This window comes from Delphinapterus leucas, chromosome 4, assembly GCF_059928025.1.
Source record: "Delphinapterus leucas isolate spDelLeu-1000000601 "Yukka" chromosome 4, BTC_Dleu_Yukka2, whole genome shotgun sequence".
NCBI classification, from domain to species: Eukaryota; Metazoa; Chordata; class Mammalia; order Artiodactyla; family Monodontidae; genus Delphinapterus; species Delphinapterus leucas.
The window spans coordinates 11,670,911-11,689,932 of NC_143132.1; the positions used below are offsets into that span (position 1 = coordinate 11,670,911).

The 19,022-nt window shown below is 41.7% G+C and overlaps 1 protein-coding gene across 3 annotated transcripts in view; it reads left to right on the top strand.

Annotated features, from left to right (window-relative positions):
* Positions 1-3,586: 3,586 nt before the first annotated feature.
* The window catches only part of TMEM50B (transmembrane protein 50B), a 35,115-nt gene continuing 19,679 nt past the window's right edge, over positions 3,587-19,022 (top strand). The window contains exons 1-2 of one of the 3 annotated variants that reach the window (XM_022552993.3): positions 3,593-3,724; positions 4,772-4,899. The gene's annotated coding sequence lies outside the window, so the exon portion shown is untranslated. Of the gene's footprint in view, positions 3,725-4,771; positions 4,900-19,022 lie in introns of all 3 variants that reach the window. The other 2 variants (XM_022552994.2, XM_022552992.3) reach the window with 2 other exon arrangements.

Consider the following 19,022-nt stretch of genomic DNA (forward strand, 5'->3'; position numbering starts at 1 on the left):
TTCTGACCCATCCTCTGTTCCCTGTTACCCACTGAAGAATTTGTCTCCGTATCAGTCTTTTAAACACTGGTGTCTGAATATATCCTTGACATACAGTACTTGTAATATTTCATCACCACCTCTTCCTGTGTCACAACATAGATGGTTATTTTAACATGACACATAAAAAATCCTGACTCATTTGTGAGAGTATCATACTTCTCATTTTCTCTGTATGTATCCCTATTTAAACTGAGATTATGTTCCCCTTTCTCTGTTCTAAAACTAGGTTTTTTGTTTGTTTGTTCGTTTTTACTATTCTAAAAAGCCAGTTTGAGACTGTTTTTTTATGTTATTTGTAACTGAAAGAAACCAAGTGATAAATGTATCCACTGTCATCAGAGTCTAGACTCCAGAAAGAAGTGTTTCCTCTTCTGCCTAAATCAAATGATCTTCCAAGCTTTGGTATCCTGTTTTCCCTCTAAAAGACCATCTTTTACCTAGATGACTGATACTGAATATCCATCCTTTTAGGAGAGGGTCATTTAAGATCCAAAGGAATGTAATCTTAGTCTCAAGTCAACTTCATCCAAATACAACAGTTCTAACTGACTTACTAACAGGAAGTCTTTTTGTTTCACAACCCAATAAGCTTACAGAGAAAGACAGTATTTTGGGAAGTACATGGTTACACAATATGCTTTACATAACATAGCTCCTGCAGTATACTTTGGTGTACTTAAAAGATGGGACATGAATGCCATCCATTAGAGTAAGTTCATGAAGCAGCCTCAAGAAAGTAAGAACAAACCAGAACCTGTGGGACCTGGTGTGAAGGACAGCCTGGATTGTTCCTTTCTCTTAGTAGGTTTGAACCAACTGGACTGGATTCTACCTGTCCAGTTTTAGGTGAAGTAGGTCTTTTAGAACCTGTCCTGGCCCAAACCTGAAAATGGTCCCAAAGTCACAAAGACTCCAGAATCTAGGAGGTAATAGGAATTTAAGAAAACACGCTTAGGTAGAGAGATAATCGAATACCAACCGAATGAGGGCATATGTGGAGTTTTTTTAAAGCTGATCGGCAAGTTTACTAAAGACTCAAATCAGTACATTTGAAATGCTGACACTGAAATGTTGACATCAGCAACTTAATCCCAATATCTTTCAAATGCCCATATTTTTGAAAGCATAGCTACATACATGTTTGACTCTCTGTGAAGGAGAGGCTTACAGAATGATAGAGAAACAAGCTGCATTAGTGCAAGTCCCCCGTCACGTCTGGGAAGGCAACTCAAAGCACGTGCATCCTAATGGCAGGTCAACAGTAACATCCTTCTTCATAAATGGGTGTAAGCATTTGTTCTCAGATACTCTTCTGTAATAAAGGTAAAAAATCTAGGAGAATCTTAAAATACTTAATGTTTTAAACAGTGATGAGATTTGAGACTATGGTAGAAACTTCTACTTGTCCCCCAGTATCTATTCTTCCTTTCTTCCTCAGTACTGAAACTGCATTTTCTAGCCTTCCTTCCAGTTTAGTGTAGCCAAGTGACTAAGTTTTTGCCAGCAGAATGAAAGCAGAAATGGTATATGCGAACTTTGGGAAAGGTTCTTTTTTTTAAAATAGTACAACCACTTTATTTATTTATTTATGGCTGTGTTGGGTCTTAGTTGTAGCATGCGGGACCTTTCCTTGAGGAGTGAGGGCTCTGTAGCTGTGGCATGTGTGAGCTTAATTTCCCCGGAGCATGTGGGATCTTAGTTTCCTGACCAGGGATCAAACCTTCGTCCCCTGCATTGGCAGGTGGATTCTTAACCACTGGACCACCAGGGAAGTCCAGGGAAAGGTTCTTAAAGAGAGGGCATGTTCCCTTTGTCCTCTCACCTTCTGGTTGGAATGCAAGTATAATGGCTAGAGCTCCAGCAGCTCTCTTAGACCATGAAGTGACATTGGGAATGGAGGCTGATATCTTCCAAATACAAGTATATTTGAAAGCATAAATAAATACATGTGTGACTTTCTTGGCTGCAACAAGGATGCTGCATCTGTCTCCATGAAGTGCCCGGCCAGCTCTAGGCTAACTTTGGACTTCTAAAACTTGAGAGGGAAATACCAATTTTTGTTTAAGCCACTCTTATTTTCTGGTTGTTTTCCCCTGCTTCATGCAGCCAAACCTAACCCTAATACAATAATCTAAAAAGAAGGGCTTCCCTGGTGGCACAGTGGCTGAGAGTCCGCCTGCTGATGCAGGGGATGCAGGTTTGTGCCCCGGTCCGGGAAGATCCCACATGCCACGGAGTGGCTAGGCCGTGAGCCATAGCCACTGAGCCTGCACGTCTGGAGCCTATGCTCCGCAAGAAGATAGATTTTGAAACCTTTTATTTATTTACTTACTTTTTGGCCACACTGTGGCCTGTGGGACCCTAGTTCCCCGACCAGGGATCGAATCTGCATCCCCCACAGTGGAAGCACAGAGTTCCAACCTCTGGACAGCCAGGGAAGTCCCTAAAAACTTATTTTAAAAAGTCAACTTTCATAGGTCAGCAATTTAACTAATTTTAAGTTTGCACATATTTTAAAAGTAATTTATTCAACAAATATTTATTGGGCACCTAGATCCTAGCACATGTTATCAGGATGATAGGTAATGTAACTGCAAGTGTATATAAAATATAAAAGATAGAAAAATAGTATCCATGAAAATGAGAACTGAGAGATAGTGGAAAAAATATCAAAAACTAGGGGTTGTTCCTCTTACACGTATAAGAGTTATAGGAGTAACAGGAGTAGAAGAGGATGGCCTTTTGTGATAACTTGGGACACAAAACCTTTTATTTTATTATACTTCAGGTAAAAGCTTTTTTAGATTTCTATTGATAATAACTGGACTTACACAATGCCTTTCCCCCAAGCAACTAAATGACATTTTATATTCCGTAGGAAATTTAGACAGACGGGGCTTGCAAAGGCTGTTGAAGTTACATTGAAAATTCAAGATGTAGCGTCTTTAAAGGATACAGTAGGAAGAGACCTGACAATAAGAAAAACAAAAATCTGGTGGATGGCCGGGAAAAGCTTCAGGACAGAATCAGAAGACTAGTTAGTTGTGTTGGTAACCTCGGGTTACAGTACTAGTTGGTAGCCTTGGACAAGTAACTTCACCTTTCTAGGCCTCCATTTCTGAGTGGCGGGGATTAGAAAAGGACATCTTTACAGACCTTCAGTTCCTGAGAACCCTCTTGGAGCACGTGCCCTACACTGGGCAGCTGGTGGTGAACGCCGCTGGGCCTATAGGCAAAGGGAGCCCCTGCCCCTGGGTCTTGGGCTCCCCCTGCACGTGATCTCACGGATGCTGCACTTGAAGTCCCTGAGCAGGAACGCAGCTGTGCTGCCATCCAGAAGACAACATGAGTGGCCAGGTATACGCGTCCGCTAATTTACAGACGCCAAACCTGGCCGGCAGCTCCCGGAGAGCCGGCAAAACCCGGGAGTCCTCGCACCGCCCCGTGGCGTTCTCGCCCCGCCCCTAGAGCCCCGCCCCGCCCCGGCCGGCCACTTACTGCGCGCGGATTGGCTGCTGCGGTGCGCACGGCGCCGCGCCCCGCCCCGCCGGCGCCCTCGCCGGCGGACTGCTACCGGCTCCCGGGGGCTGAGGTGGAGCCGAGGACCCCGGCTCTGCTGCGGCTTAGCCGCCTCCTCGTCTGCGCTCGCGCCTGGTGTCGGCTTGGACGTCGGGGAAGCCGGGTGAGTGCGGGAGGCCGGTTTGGGGGCTTGCGAGGGGCTGGCGCTTGCCGCCCGCGCGTAGGAAGGCACCCCCGGCTCGTCCGGCCCGGCCTGCGAGGTGCGGCGATGCCCGGCCCGGCCTCTCCGGTGAGAGGCGCCGCCGGGCGGAGCGGGTCCGCGGGGCGTCCGGGCGTTTTGCGGGGCGGGGGCGCCGCCGCCCCCTCCGCACCAGCCCGCGTCCCCTCGGGCGAGCGTGGCTGGCGCTCGGCCGGGGCGGGCCGCATCGCCACGTTGTCTCACCATCGAATTGCTTCCCTGGAAGGTCTGGAAAGGTTTCCGTCTCGAGCCTGTCAGCTTCCCGGGGCGAGGGGCGGTGGGGAGACGATGTGCGGCCCGCACGGGGCGTCAGGGGGCCACTCAGGTGCTTCGTCGCCCCTCCCGTTTGCTCTGAACCATGGCTGGGAATGTTTTCAGTGTTCGGCGCTCTTTTCCGAGTCTCTCCGTAGGAGAGTCAGGTACAGAGGTGTGAAATGGAAATGGAAGAGGGTCAACCTTCTTTCGCGTATTAATCATAAAGTGTTCGTGCCCTTTTAGATAAAGAGCAGCAGAGAGTTGCCCATGTAGCAAAGGTAGTTGTGCTGGGGAAGACCATTTTGGTTTTTAACCAATAAATTGGCTTCCGAGTTAATCAATGGAAGGTGCTTAGTTTGAAAGGTAAATATATGACCTTTTGAAGCCCAAGCAGTGCTGAGATGACTGTGCTCGCTCCCTCCCCGCTGCTGGCGCCGCGTGTGTGTGTGTGTGTGTGTGTGTGTGTGTGTGTGTGTGTTGGGATTTCTCTTCGGAGTGTCCCACCTCTTCTCTCAAACTGTTCACCTACCTGCGCTATAAATCCCTTTCTTTAACAATTACCAAGCCTCTTACTCCCAGGATTGTCACACTTCTTTTCCATCATCTTCAGACAAACATAGTTTTCAGACGCAGACATTTTTTTGCCGATAATAGTGTTGCAAGCCTCTTCGTCCTTAAAATGAACATCAAAAGTTATCTTGAATATCGACCCGACAGGAAAAGCTGGGTTAATGAGAGCACGGAGAGGATGCAGTGTTCCTCTTCCGGAGACACGCCTTCCCCTCCCCCATCCTCCTTGGCCCATTACTGGCTGGTCATTTCTGAATTCACTTCTGGAGTCCGAGGTAAAGAATTTATCTTATTAGTTTATCCTTATCTGCCCTTTTTAAATGATTACGGTAATATATCCAGGTTGTAAACTCTTTTTGTAATGTTACAGAATAATATCAAGTAAAAATGGAAACAGCACAGAAGTATATCAAGTGAAAAGTTAGAATTCCTTGTTTCTTTACTTTGCATCCTGAATTCCAGTCCCTAGGAGGGGTTAGTACCATGATACTATTGGGCAACTGACTTAATATAAGGACACGTCTCCATATCAGTGTGCACCTACCTCATTTTTAAAGTGCTGTACAGTACGCAGCTGTTTAGATGTACTCTAATATATTTTATTGGTCCCTTAATGATGGACGTTTGGTTGTTTCTGGGTTTTAGCCATTAAAAGACTTACTGCAAGAAAATCTTTTGGGCATTGTTGGATAAGTTTCAGGTAGTGCTCTTTTTACCAGGAATCTTTTTTTGTAACTTGAAGGATTTTATAATTTAAAAGCAGTAGTTAATTTGCGTGATTTAAATGCATTTCTTAGAATCTGTATGGCTTTTTATATTTAGAGACTGGATCAAAAAAATTTTGAGGACCAGGTTAAATAATGGTTAATTTATTAACCTTGTTACCACTTAATGGTGTTGACTTTAAGGTTATATTGACTCATTTGATTAGCTTGGCAGGAATGAATAGAGAAGGCCTTAAGGAAGAGAAAATTTGAACAGAGGCCGTGTAATACCCTCCTGTGGTAATCCCCTTGAATATCCAACAGTAACAGATGTTCTTTTGTTGCAAAATGTATCTCAGGTACCAAAAAACGTGTACAGACTATATATAAATATATAGTTTAAATAATATTATTGCAATGATCAACATTGTATCTACAACCAAATTAAGAAATGAAACATTTACATCTTTCTTCCAGAGGTGGCCTCTACCCTGATTTTTTAAATTAATCTTTTTCTTGCTTTCATTTTGTTTTGTTTTTTGGCCATGCTGCGCAGCTTGTGGGACTTTAGCTCCCCGATCAGGGATCGAACCCGGGACCTTGGTACTGAAAGCGCCGAGTCCCAACCACTGGACCGCCAGGGAATTCCAGTCTTTTCCCTTGCTTTTTAAAATAAGCCTTACAGGGCTTGCATGCTGGCGCAGTGGTTAAGAATCTGCCTGCCAGTGCAGGGGACACGGGTTCGAGCCCTGGTCCAGGAAGACCCCATATGTCGCGGAGCAGCTAAGCCCGTGCACCACAATTACTGAGCCTGCTCTCTAGAGCCCGCAAGCCACAACTACTGAGCCTGTACTCTAGAGCCTGCGAGCCACGACTACTGAGCCCACGTGCCACAACTACTGAAGCCCGTGCGCCTAAAGCCTGTGCTCCGCAACAAGAGAAGCCACCGCAGTGAGAAGCCCACGTACCACAACGAAGAGTAGCCCCCGCTCGCTGCAACTAGAGAAAGCCCGAGAGCAACAATAAAGACCCAACGCGGCGAAAAAGAAAATAAATAAATTTTAAATAAGCTTTACACATAAATAAATAAATATACACATGTACATATATGCACACGTATATAAATATTTACAAATAAACAGTATATTTAGTTTTGAGTGAAGTGTTAAAAACAAAACAAAATTCTCAAAGCATGTTTCAAAGTTTTATAGTTATTGCGAGTGCCACAAAGAACTGTTTTTTGTTTTTTTTTGGCTGCACTGGACCTTCATTGCAGTGCACAGGGCTCTTCGTTTAGGCTTTCTCACTAGTTGCCGTGCAGGCTTAGTTGCCCTGCGGCATGTGGGATCTTAGTTCCCCAGTCAGGATCGAACCTGAGTCCCCTGCATTGGAAGGTGGGTTCTTAACCACTAGACCACCAGGGAAGTCCCACAAAGAACTGGTTTTAAGAGGATTTAAGAAATAGATACCTGTGTAGTCCATAGGGAAAGGAATGTCTCAATAAAATTGCTGAGTTAGATATAATTGGTTAATGTTCCAGAGGGCAACAAAATCATAATACCTTGTGATTAATCTACCAGACTATAAAATCATAACACCTTATTAGTTTCTGCAGTTAAACTGAAACCTTACAGGACTGTAAACTGTGTCTTTATTAACAGTGGATTGTTCATTAAATAAACTGTGATAACAAAGTTATTTTCCTCAGAGCACAGATGAGGTCCAAACAGGCTTATTAGAAAATGCTAGTGCTTTCTCAATTTGAGATTAAAAATTTGTTCCATAATTGTAAGCACAAACCTGACTGTGTAAGGAAAGGACAATATTGTCACTTTTAGATGAAAGCTTCCAGGAAAGATGAGCAGGACGGAATGGTTTCAGCTTCCCTGTTTCCCTGACAGGGGCCCTTTCTCAGGAGGTCAGTGGGCAGTGTTACGAGGGAGTCTTGGATACGGTGTTCACTCCAGTCAGGGCATCAGAGGGCTCTAGTGTGCACCAAATACTGGAAAGATGGCAGAAATACAGTCTGAGGGAGTGGGCTGCTCACCGTGGCCTGCATGCAGTGATCAGTGTAGGTCAAAGTAGAACCTTCTGTGAGGGAAGTGAACATCCTTTGCTGATGCAGCCTGCAGGGTTCAGAAGGAGAGCAGGAACTGCACCAGCATATGATCAGGATCAAGCCAAGCACAGCTGAGTACAGATAGGAATCTGGGTCAGGTTCATGGGGCATTCAGTCCTCAGGTTAAAAACCTGGATAGGGACTGGGTCCCTGGTGGTCCAGTGGTTAAGACTCTGCACTTACCAGCCTAAATGTCCATCGACAGATGAATAGATAAAGAAGATGTGGCACATATATACAATGGAATACTATTCAACCATAAAAAGAAACGAAACTGAGTTATTTGTAGTGAGGTGGATGGACCTAGAGTCTGTCATACAGAGTGAAGTGAGTCAGAAAGAGAAAAACAAATACCGTATGCTCACACATGTATATGGAATCTTAAAAAAAAAAAAAAAACGGTACTGATGAACCTAGTGGCAGGGCAGGAATAAAGACTTAGACATAGAGGACATGGAAGTGGGGTGGCGGGAGAGTAGCATGGACATATATACACTACCAAATGTAAAATAGCTAGTGGGAAGCAGCCGCATAGCACAGGGAGATCAGCTCAGTGCTTTGCGACGACCTAGAGGGGTGAGATGGAAGGGTGGGAGGGAGGCTCAAGAGGGAGGGGATATGGGGATATATGTATGCATATGGCTGATTCACTTTGCTGTACAACAGAAACTAGCACGGTATTGTGAGGCAATTATACTCCAATAAAGATGTATTAAAAAAAAAAAAAAAGACTGCACTTCCACTGCAGGGGCCACGGGTTTGATCCCTGGTTGGGGAACTAAGATCCTGCATGCCATAAATAAATAAAAACTTAAAAAAAAAAAAAAAAAAGCTGGCATAGTACCTGGTTACACTGCTTCAGTCTGGCCTGGTTGTCCTTCTCGTCTGGGGCATAGCTGGATCCTCTTTAGCTCTCCTGTGTGGGGCTCTTTCCTGTATTCTCTTTCGTTGATTTACTCTCTCCAGTGGCACTCAAACTCCAGTAGCTTCTTGACAAGAAGAGTTACGTTTTCTGGGAGACGTTGCCTGTCTGAATATGTTTTGATTCTATCCTCATACTTGACTGATATTTTGGCTGGTAATAGAATTTTAGTTGGAAGTAATTTTCTTTCAGAATTTTGAAGTAATTGGTCCATTGTCATCTTGCTTCTCGTGTTGCTGAGAATTCCAAAGTACTATGATTCCTGATCCTTTGTATTTGACCTGTTTTTTTTTAATTAATTTTTTTTGGCGTATAATTGCTTTACAATGTTGTGTTAGTTTCTGCTATTTGTTTTTGTTTTGTTTTGTTTTTAATTTCTGCAGACTAATTTCTGCTTTGACTCCAGTGGTTTGAAATTTAAAATGGCCTGTCTTAGCGTGGGTCTATTTTCATCCATTAGGTTGAGTATCTGATGGGCCCTTTAAATCTGGAAATACAGTACTTTCTATTCTGGAGAGATTTTCCTGAATATTTTGTTATTTTTCTCCCTTGTATTCTCTATAGTGTCTCCTGAAACACCTCTTATTTAGATGTGAACCTTTTAAAGGTCTTCTAATTTTCTTACCTGTTTTCTTCTGTTTTCCACCTACTTACTGCTAGATTTTGGGGGACTGGGGGTTGGGGGCACCACGTGGCTTGTGAGGTCTTAGTTCCCCAACCAGGGATCAAACCCACGCCCTCGGCAATAAAGGAGTGGAGTCTTAACCACTGGACCACCGGGGAATTCTCACTGCTAGATTTTCTTAACTTTTATTTCTCAACCTTTGTATTTGGATTAAAAAAAATTCCACAGTTATGTTTTTATTTTTCAAAGCTATTTTTTAGTCTCTGAATGTTTCTTATGATAGCATCCTATTCTTGCTTTAAAATGCAATATGTTCTCTTATCTCTGAGGTTGTAGTGATTTTGTTTTCTTTCTCTGCATAGCTTTCCAGATTCTTATCTGGAAGGGAAGGATCTGGCTGCTGGTCTTCTGCACCAGAACAGAGGAACAGAGGTCCCTTCTGTCCAGTTTTCAGTATGATACCTGCATCTTCTGTTGTGCCTGGTATCCCCCACTCCAGAACACAAGACATAGGGGGGAAAAAGCTTCAGATTTCTGCCAGGATATGGAAGAAGCAGTTGCCAGTACCATGACGAGAAAAGGGACAGGTTCTGGGATCTGACTTTTCTTCCTGCTTCCTCCCAAGTTGTCACTGTGTTGGCTCTCAGCTTTCCCCACCACTGGCTTGGGAATTCGGCTTTCTTGGGTGTGCTAAGTCAGTTACCATGTCCATCTGCTTTCCAGCTTTCAAAATTTTATTGCTATTGTGTCATCTTCTGTTCTCCCTATCGTTAGGAGTTTATGACTTTTTAAAAACTCCTTTTATTGATTGCAGTTTTCGTGAAGTTTCAAGAGGGAGCAGAATGAGGTGCTATGTACATCTGCCATCATCACCCAGAGATAGTAATCGTTTTTCTCTTCCAAATAGTAATGGCAGTACTGCCAGGAGCAGAGTGCCCTCTACAAAAGCAGTCGTATGTATGTGAACCATCTTCTTGGTAGGTGGTGGTTGATAGCATTGAGTGATCACATGTGCTGGACACTGCTTTTCTTATTAATTCTCACTTACTGAGGGATGTGCTGTCATATCCCCAGTTTACACCTCAGAGGACCATAGCCCAAGGACATTTAAAGATTGAACAGTGCCTGTCACACAGCGACTATTCCATTAAAAGTGAAATGGCCAAGTAGGCACAGCTGGGAAGAGGCTGAAGGTAGGAGAGGGCCCAGGCCAGTGCTAACTCCAAAGCCTGTACTGTTAGCTGCCTGCATGGTGGCTAATGCTGGAGGAGGATAATTGGTACTTCAAGGCATCCACTTCCTTTGAGCCCCTTAGAAATGTTCTTACTCTAGGCCTTTGGCATCGCAGTACTGCTTGCCAGGTGGGTTCCCTTTCACCTGTGTGGTGTCTCTGAACTGGGGAGTAGGGCATTTTCTGAGCAATCCCAGAGGATGCAAAGATGCCTAAGCATGGCTTCTGCTGGGAAACCTAGGTAAAGATGGCCTCAGAGAGTGAGTGAAGTTTTGCCATGGCTGGATCAGCTCTGGGATTGTGTAGCAGTCATCTTTTTTAGGTGGCAATTCATGATAGTATGGCTTTCTAGTTTTTCAACTTTTTATTATAAAAAAATTTTAAACATACAGAAAAATTGAACAGTACATTCAACATTTTGCCATATTTGCTTTACTTTTTTTTTTCCTTAACCATTTGATCATATGTTGCTGACATCGACACCTCACCCCTAAATATGTAAGAATGCATCTCCTAACAAGGTCATTCTCTTTACGTAACCACAATACTATCATTATCACATCTGGGAAAATAATTCTGTAATGTTCTCTGTCTGACCTGTATTCAGATTTACCCAGTTGGCCCAGACTGCCTTAAAAACATTTTTTTTTGGAAACCAGGATCAATAAAGGTTTACACATTTCACTTGGTTTGTTAATTGTATGTTTTGACGTAGATGAAATTAATGATGAAATCTTTTGAACTTTCTAGTTCATATCGCTCTTGGAGACTGCTTCATTACTAGAAGGGTCATGGTTCTCAGAATCTTAGCAACGGAAGGGATCCTTGATGTAATCTGGTTCAGTTATTTCCAAACTTGGCTGATGTGTGTCCTGAAGGTTGAATTGGGAGTTTGTCTGTAGACAAAGAGATGAAAGGGGCATTCCAAGGACATAGATAGACGTATAGAAATAGATATAGAAATATGTAAATAGATATATTAAAAATATTTAGCAGTTTTCCTAACAGTAGGTATTCAATAAGTACTGGCCAACTTCTCCCTTTTATTTCTTTGTGGCTGGAGTAAAGAGTACATCAAGATAGTAGGAGATAAGAAAGCTATAATAGGGGAGACTGTAAGTACCCTGTACCTTTTGGACTTTATCTCAGGCTGTTGGAAGTTTTTGATGAAAGGCACGATCCGGTCTGAGTTTTAGAAAATTCTGGCAGGATCTGGACTTGAGGAAGCAGGGAGAATGGTTTTAAGAAATAATATGTTTTAGGGACTTCCCTGATAGTCCAGTGGTTAAGACTCTGTGCTTCCACTGCAGGGGGCATGGGTTCGATCCCTGGTCGGGGAAGTTCTGCATGCCATGCGGTGCGGCCAAAAAAAAGAAATAATATGTTTTAATATATTGTCCTGGCAAGATTTATTTCCCTCATTGAAATGATCCTTCTTTTTACCAGCGTCTACAGATTATCAGTTTAAATAAACCTAGGTATAAAGAAGTAGACTTTTTTTGTGTGTGTGTGACAGGATAATGAGACAGGTATTGCATTTCAAAATTTGAAAGACAAAATAGTTAGAGTCAGTCATTCAACAAGTATTTGAGTGCCTATTGTATGCCAGGCCACTGTGCTAGGCTCTGGGAGAACTACATTGAGCAAAAATGGGCATGGAATGTCCTTCGTGGATTTTACTCTCTTCAGGGGAAGGTATGTATTAATCAAATAACAAGATTAATAATGAAGTACTAAGGGGATTAGATCTGGCCGTGGAGTCAGGAGGTCATGGAAGTCATATCTTTTTATTATTATTATTATTTTTTTGCGGTACGCGGGCCTCTCACTGTTGTGGCCTCTCCCGTTGCGGAGCACAGGCTCCGGACGTGCAGGCTCAGCGGCCATGGCTCACGGGCCCAGCTGCTCCGCGGGATGTGGGATCCTCCCGGACAGGGGCACGAACCCGCGTCCCCTGCATCGGCAGGCGGACTCTCAACCACTGCGCCACCAGGGAAGCCCAAGTCATATCTTTTTAAATTTTATTTTATTTATTTATATTTTTGGTGGCCGTGCCATGAGGCATGAGGGATGTGGGATCTTAGTTCCCCTTCCAGGGGTCGAACCTGTGCCCCCTGAAGTGGAAGCGCGGAGTCTTAACCACTAGACAGCCAGGGAGGTCCCCATATCATCCCTCACTTGGATTATTTCAACAACCTGCACCACAACTACTGAGCCTGTGCTCTAGAGCCCGTGAGCCGCAACTACTGAGCCCTTGTGCCACAACTACTGAAGCCCACACGCCTAGAGCCCACGCTCGCAACAAGAGAAGCCACCGCAATGAGAAACCCGCGCACCCCAAGGAAGAGTAGCCCCCGCTCGCCATAACTAGAGAAAGCCCGTGCGCAGCAACGAAGACCCAATGCAGCCAAAATAAATAAATAAATATTAAAGAAAAAAAAACCCCTGTGCTCCCTGTCTTTTACTTTGGTTTTTAGATTTAAATCTTTTAGGAAAATTGGTGGTACCTACTAAATTTTATTCTTGTTATAGATGATTTACAAGTCAGAAGGCAAATAAGCATCCTGAGATTATGTAAAATGTCTTTCCAAAAATGCTTAGCTCTCTGAATAATCATACTGTTGGATTTTAAGGCCTATAAAATATTCACACTGTGACTACCTAGACACCAGGCTTATAGCAACCTAAGAAGAAAAACTGTATTCTCCAGACTGCTTTGTCAAGTTGTGAATCAACAGTAATCACCACTGTCATTGTAGACCTCACTGGACTGCTTTCTTCTGTTTCCAGGTGATCGCAGTATTCATCTAAATTGGGGCTCTTTCTCTTCCATCTCGTTCTTCTTGCTTTCTTCACCACAGGCAGTAGAATAGTAACTTTCTCCTCACGAAATGGAAATGAGAGAAATGCTGTGAAACTGTCTGGCAGCAGTACAGTGTATTGGTCATGAGCACAGGTTTGGAATCGGATGTGAACTTCAGTGGAATCCTGGCTTTCCTTCTTGCTAGCTGTGTGACCTTGGGCTAGTTACTCTGTAAACCTTTTTAGTAATACGAGATAATAATAGTAACTGCCTTAGAGTATTTGTGAGTCTTCAATGGAATAGTCTATGAAAAGAGTTTTTCTGAGGATGGAGTAGAGTTGCCTGTAACCTGTAAGCACCCTATAACTAAGAGCCACTAGTAATAGTAATAGTAGTAGTAGTAGTAGGGAAGATGTAGATTTTATTTTTGTTTAATTTGAGTCAGCTGTTTTGCTCTGGCTATGTAGACCTAATACCTTGCACGATATTTAAATTTAATTTCTGGATTTTTTTGGTAACTTATTTATTTATTTATTGGCTGCAGCATGTGGCATGCAGGATCTTAGTTCCCCAATCAGGGATCAAACCCATGCCCCCTGCAGTGGAAGCTTGGGAGTCCTAACCACTGACCCGCCAGGGAATTCCCCCAGATTTTTTAATGATACAAATTGTAATTTAATTTTAAAAGGTGTTAATTGATTTCTCTGCCAGTTTGTAAATCTCCTGATGATGAGGGCCAAGTTTTATTCATCTTTATTTTCCCCACAGTGCCTTGCTTGTAGGACATGTTCTGTAAGTATTTCATTCATGATCTAGAAGAGTTTTGTGCTGATTAAATACCATTGTATATGTAAGTCTGCTGTAATGCCTGGCAGACAGTAATGCAAGGAAGGAAGAGAGTGAGTCAGAGATGAACACTGAATCAGTCCTCAGCCCTCTTCCATATTTTCTCCTTGAGATACCCTAGCTGCCCCTGTGACTTCAGTTACCACTTAATTACTATCAGCCTGTAATCTGTATTTCTGCTTTAAACCACTCTTTCAGTGGTTTCTGTACATCTGTCTTACATACATTTCCACCTGGATGTCCTTCAGTCATATCAAACACATTATGCTCAAACTCTCCCTTGCTCCCCTCCCTGTTTTGGTTAATGGTGTCTTTCCAGCCGTTGGGTACCCAAACAGTCATTCTTAGCTCTTCCTTGCTTGTTGATAATACCACATCAATATTTCTCAAATAAAAACCTTTTCTTTAGCCTGTATGAGTATGGCCTCAGTTTACATCCTTATTCTCTTCCTCTCTAGAGGGTGCCTTTAACATTTTCCTTCAGTCCTCCTCCATACTGCTGCCACCAGAATTGTCTTTCTAAATCGCAGAGGTTATTTTGTCACTTCCCTGCTTACAAGCCTCTGGTAGTTTCCTAGTGCTTAGAGCAGGGGCCTGCAGACTATGAGCTGTGGGCCAAGTCTGGTGGTCTGCTGCTGTTTTGTAAATTTAAGTTTTATTGGAATACAGCCATGCTCATTTGGTCACATATTGTTTATGGCTGCTTTTATGCTATAACAGCAGAGTTGAGTAGTCGTGACAGAGATTGTTTGGCCTGCAAAACTAAAAATGTACACTATCTGGTTCTTTCCAGAAGTTTGCAAATCCCTTGGCTTAGAGATTAGAGGTCAGATTTGTGTAGGCTGAAAAATCCTTGATGATCTTGTCCCAAACATGTTAATCACATCACTCTTTGAAATACCTTAAACTCCACCCTGTTCTCTTGTGGCCCTACATAATTTCGCATATTTTATTCCTTCTTTTTCATCTGTCAAACTCCTCTTCTTGCTTTAAAACCCAGCCAAGTTTATTCTTCCTTTATCAAACTTTCCTCATCTCTTCCCGGAAAGTAGTGTCCTATAACACTCTTTTCATATTTCTATTATAGCCCTTTTGTGTATGTATAGTATAGCACATTTTATAATGCAGTTATTTATTCTTCTGACAATGTCCCTAACTAGACTGTTTTCTACATTGATTGTCTTAATCATTTTTGTATACACAGCGCCTAACATTTGTAGCATTTAACAACTAGTGAAGAGCTGGATGGACAAACAGGTGGTAACATGAAAGTTTGGTCAAAAGAAAAAATTTTGAATTAGGTATGTTATTTGGACTTTGATGCATATGGAAATCACTCAGACCATGTTTATATGTTAAAGTGTGTAGTTGTTTTCTCCTCTTGCTTTTTGCAGCTATCCTTTGGTTTCCTAAACTGAGTGTTTGAAATTTTCACAGTTGAATCACTTAAAATGCTCTCTAAAAAGGACTCATTTCCTTTTATAAAGAGTTGCCTCTCTAGTAATAGGAATAATTGCTATCTAATGTATTATAAGACTTGTGGGTCCATTATTTCAGTTCAATAATCTTGTTTTTTTAAAAATTGGTACCTGGGTCAGTTTTGCGGGAGAACATACCAGTAATTTCCTTGATCTCAAAAAAGTTTAAGTTTATTTAAAATAGTTACAGACATAGTACATTATATAAGAGGTTTCTCAACAGGCACGAATCAACAATTCATTGTGTTAATTACAATAACTTTTAAAATCACTTTGCATTAAAAAAAATGTAATTCATGCTCAGTGCAGCAAACTTTGAAAATAGAAAGCAAAACAAACACACCATCCTGTGACCCATATATAAAATAATATTATGAAAGTACTGGTGTTCGTCCTTCCAGTATTTTTATGCATGTATATGTTTATATATATATATATATATATATATATATATATATATACTATTCTTTTTTCTAAAAAGGAAATAATGCTATAGATACATTTAAAAAATTTTTAAGTTTTATTTATTTATTTATTTTGTCTGTGTTGGGTCTTCGTTGCTGCGTGCGGGCTTTCTCTGGTTGTGGAGATCAGGGGCTACTCTTTGTTGTGGTGCACAGGCTTCTCTTCGCGGTGGCTTCTCTTGTTGCAGAGCACGGGCTCTAGGCGCGCGGGCTTCAGTAGTTGTGGCACACAGGCTCAGCAGTTGGGGCTCGCGGGCTCTAGAGCACAGGCTCAGTAGTTGTGGCGCATGGGCTTAGTTCTGCAGCATGTGGGATCTTCCCGGACCAGGGCTCGAACCCGTGTCCCCTGCATTGGCAGGCAGATTCTTAACCACTACGCCACCAGGGAAGCCCTAGATACAGTTTTAATAACCTGTTTTTTTCACTTGGTATTAGTCATTACCATTTACTCATGCCATTAAATGTTTTTCAAAAATAGATTTAAAAAAAATTTTTTTTTGTGGCCACACCCCGTGGCATGTGGAATCTTAGTTCCTCGACCAGGGATTGAACCCGCACCCCCTGCACTGGAAGCATGGAGTCTTAACCACTGGATCACCAGGGAAGTCCCTCAAAAATAGATTTTTTAATGTCAGCATTAAGTAAACTATTTTACTTAAACATTTATTCTATTATTGAACATTTAGATTTCCTCTAAGTAGTCTTTGCCTTCATTAAGTCTCCAGAGGCCTATTATCTTAAGTTAAATATTGTATACTTATCTCCACTTTAAGCCAGGGGGTCAGTGTTAGTATTGTTGATTGCTGTTATTAAATCAAGACTGTCATGATAAAATGTGCTTATTTTTTGGTAAATATCAATAAGAAAACCCATATGAAAGTCAGTCTTCTCAGTTCAGAGTGTTAGTTCTTAATATACTAGCCCTCTCCTAAATGTTTACCATAGTGACCATCTTGGTGCCTTTGCTCCTTTTATCCTAACGTTCTTCACTTGGTTTCCCGTTGCACTTGGTGAAACCCTAAATCTATCATGAAGTCCACATTAATCTGCAAGGTGATCTGGTACTTACCTGTCTCTCTCCATATTTATTCCAAGCCACTTCCTCCCCTAACTTACTATATTCTTATTCTCTTTGGTACCAGCTAATTCTTCCTTGCTAGTATCAAAGGGACTTAGTGGCTTTTGTATGTAATCTTCCCTCTCTCTGCTCTGCCTCTTTTGCTTTTCCTTAATCTAATTAACTTTACTCAGCTTTTAAATTTCAGTGTGTTTTAAAATTTTAGCACGTGTTGCCTCTTTAGAGAGGCATTCCCTGACTATTCTCAAATAGGTCTCCCTTATTTTGTATCAGGATCATGTGCATTTCCTTCATAGTAACTGTTTGTATTATTTTGATGTTTCTCTGCCCCACCCAAACCCCTGACCCTCCAATTTAAGCTCCAGGAGGGAGAAGACCATGACATTTCAGAAATTAGTGTGTGGAAATAGCCCTCTGTATCCTTGGGTTACACATCCACGGATTCAACCAACCAGGGATCAAAAATACTCAGGAAAAAAAAAATTCCAGAATGTTCCAAAAAGCAAAACTTGAATTTGCTGAGTACTGGCAGCTATTTACAGGGCATTTACATTGTAGTTATAACTATTTACATAGTATTTACATTGTATTAAGTATTATAAGTAATCTGGAGATGATATTAAAGTATATAAAGGAGGTTATATACAAATAGTATGCTATTTTATATAAGGGACTTAAGCATCCACAGATTTTGGTATCCGAGGGGGGTCCTGGAACCAATCCCCTGTACATACTGAGGGACAACTGTATGTTTGCTGCTTATAGAACTATTTATAAATAGGTTAATATATGCAAAATGACTTTTATAATAGGAAACATGACTTTTGTTTTTATAATGTCACTTTAAAAAAAATAAATTTATTTATTTATCTTTGGCTGTGTTGGGTCTTCGTTGCTGTTCACGGGCTTTCTCTAGTTGTGGCAAGCCGGGGGCTACTCTTCGTTGCAGTACGTGGGCTTCTCACTGCGGTGGCTTCTTTTTGTTTCAGTGCACGGGCTCTAGGTGCACAAGCTTCAGTAGTTGTGGCTCGTGGGCTCTAGAACGTAGGCTTAGTGGTTGTAGTGTGCGGGCTTAGTTGTTCAGCGGCATGTGGGATCTTCCCAGACCAGGGCTCAAACTCGTGTCCCCTGCATTGGCAGGTGGATTCTTAAGCACTGTGCCACCAGGGAAGTCCCATGACTTTTGTTTTAACCTTCAGACGTTGTCTTAAATTCATGGCGACCTTCCCTAAACTTGTTTTTAACCAGTTAATATTTAATCTTTGATAACAGTTCATCTCTGTGTCTGCAGGCTATCTTGATAAAATGTGCCCATAATGCGTACATAGTAAGGCTTTAGTGCAGCTGAAGCATATCTAAATGATAAAATTTTTAAATCTTTTTTGTGGGTAAAATTTACATACTGTAAAATACACAGATCTTAAGTGTACACTTCAGTAACTTTTGATAAATAAATGTACCTGCATAATCACTATCCCAACCAAGATATAGAACATTATTATCACCCCAAAAAAGTTCCCTTGTAGTCAGTCCTCAGCCCCTATTGGCAACCACTGTTCTGATCTCTGGGACTATTGATTAGTTTTGCCTCTTCCTAAGCTTCATTTTAAATGGCATCATACAGTATATACTACTTTGTGTTTGCCTTCTTTCACATAAATCAGGTTTTTGAGATATTTTTTTCTGTGTGGTTATATACATCGTTCATCATTTTTTGTTGCTGAATAGTATTCCATTGTATGAATCCATCATAATTTGTTTATCCATTCTTCTGTTGATGAATATTTTGGTTGTTTCAGTTTGCTACTAATATGAATAAACCTGCTATAAACTTTTTTGTAAAAGTCTTTTTGTGTGTGGACATATGTTTTTACTTCCCTTGGTAAATACTTAGGGATGGAGTTGCTGGGTTATAGGGAGGATTATTTTTAACTTTGTAAGAAACCGCAACCAGAAATGTATGAGATTTCCAGTTGTTCTGCTTCCAACAGTCAGTCTTTTTAATCTTAGCCATTCTAGTGGATGTGATGATATTTCTTTAATTTGCATTTCCCTGATGACTAATGATGTTGAATACCTATTTAGATGCTTTTTGGTCATTGTCTTTTTAAGTCCTTTGCCCATTTCA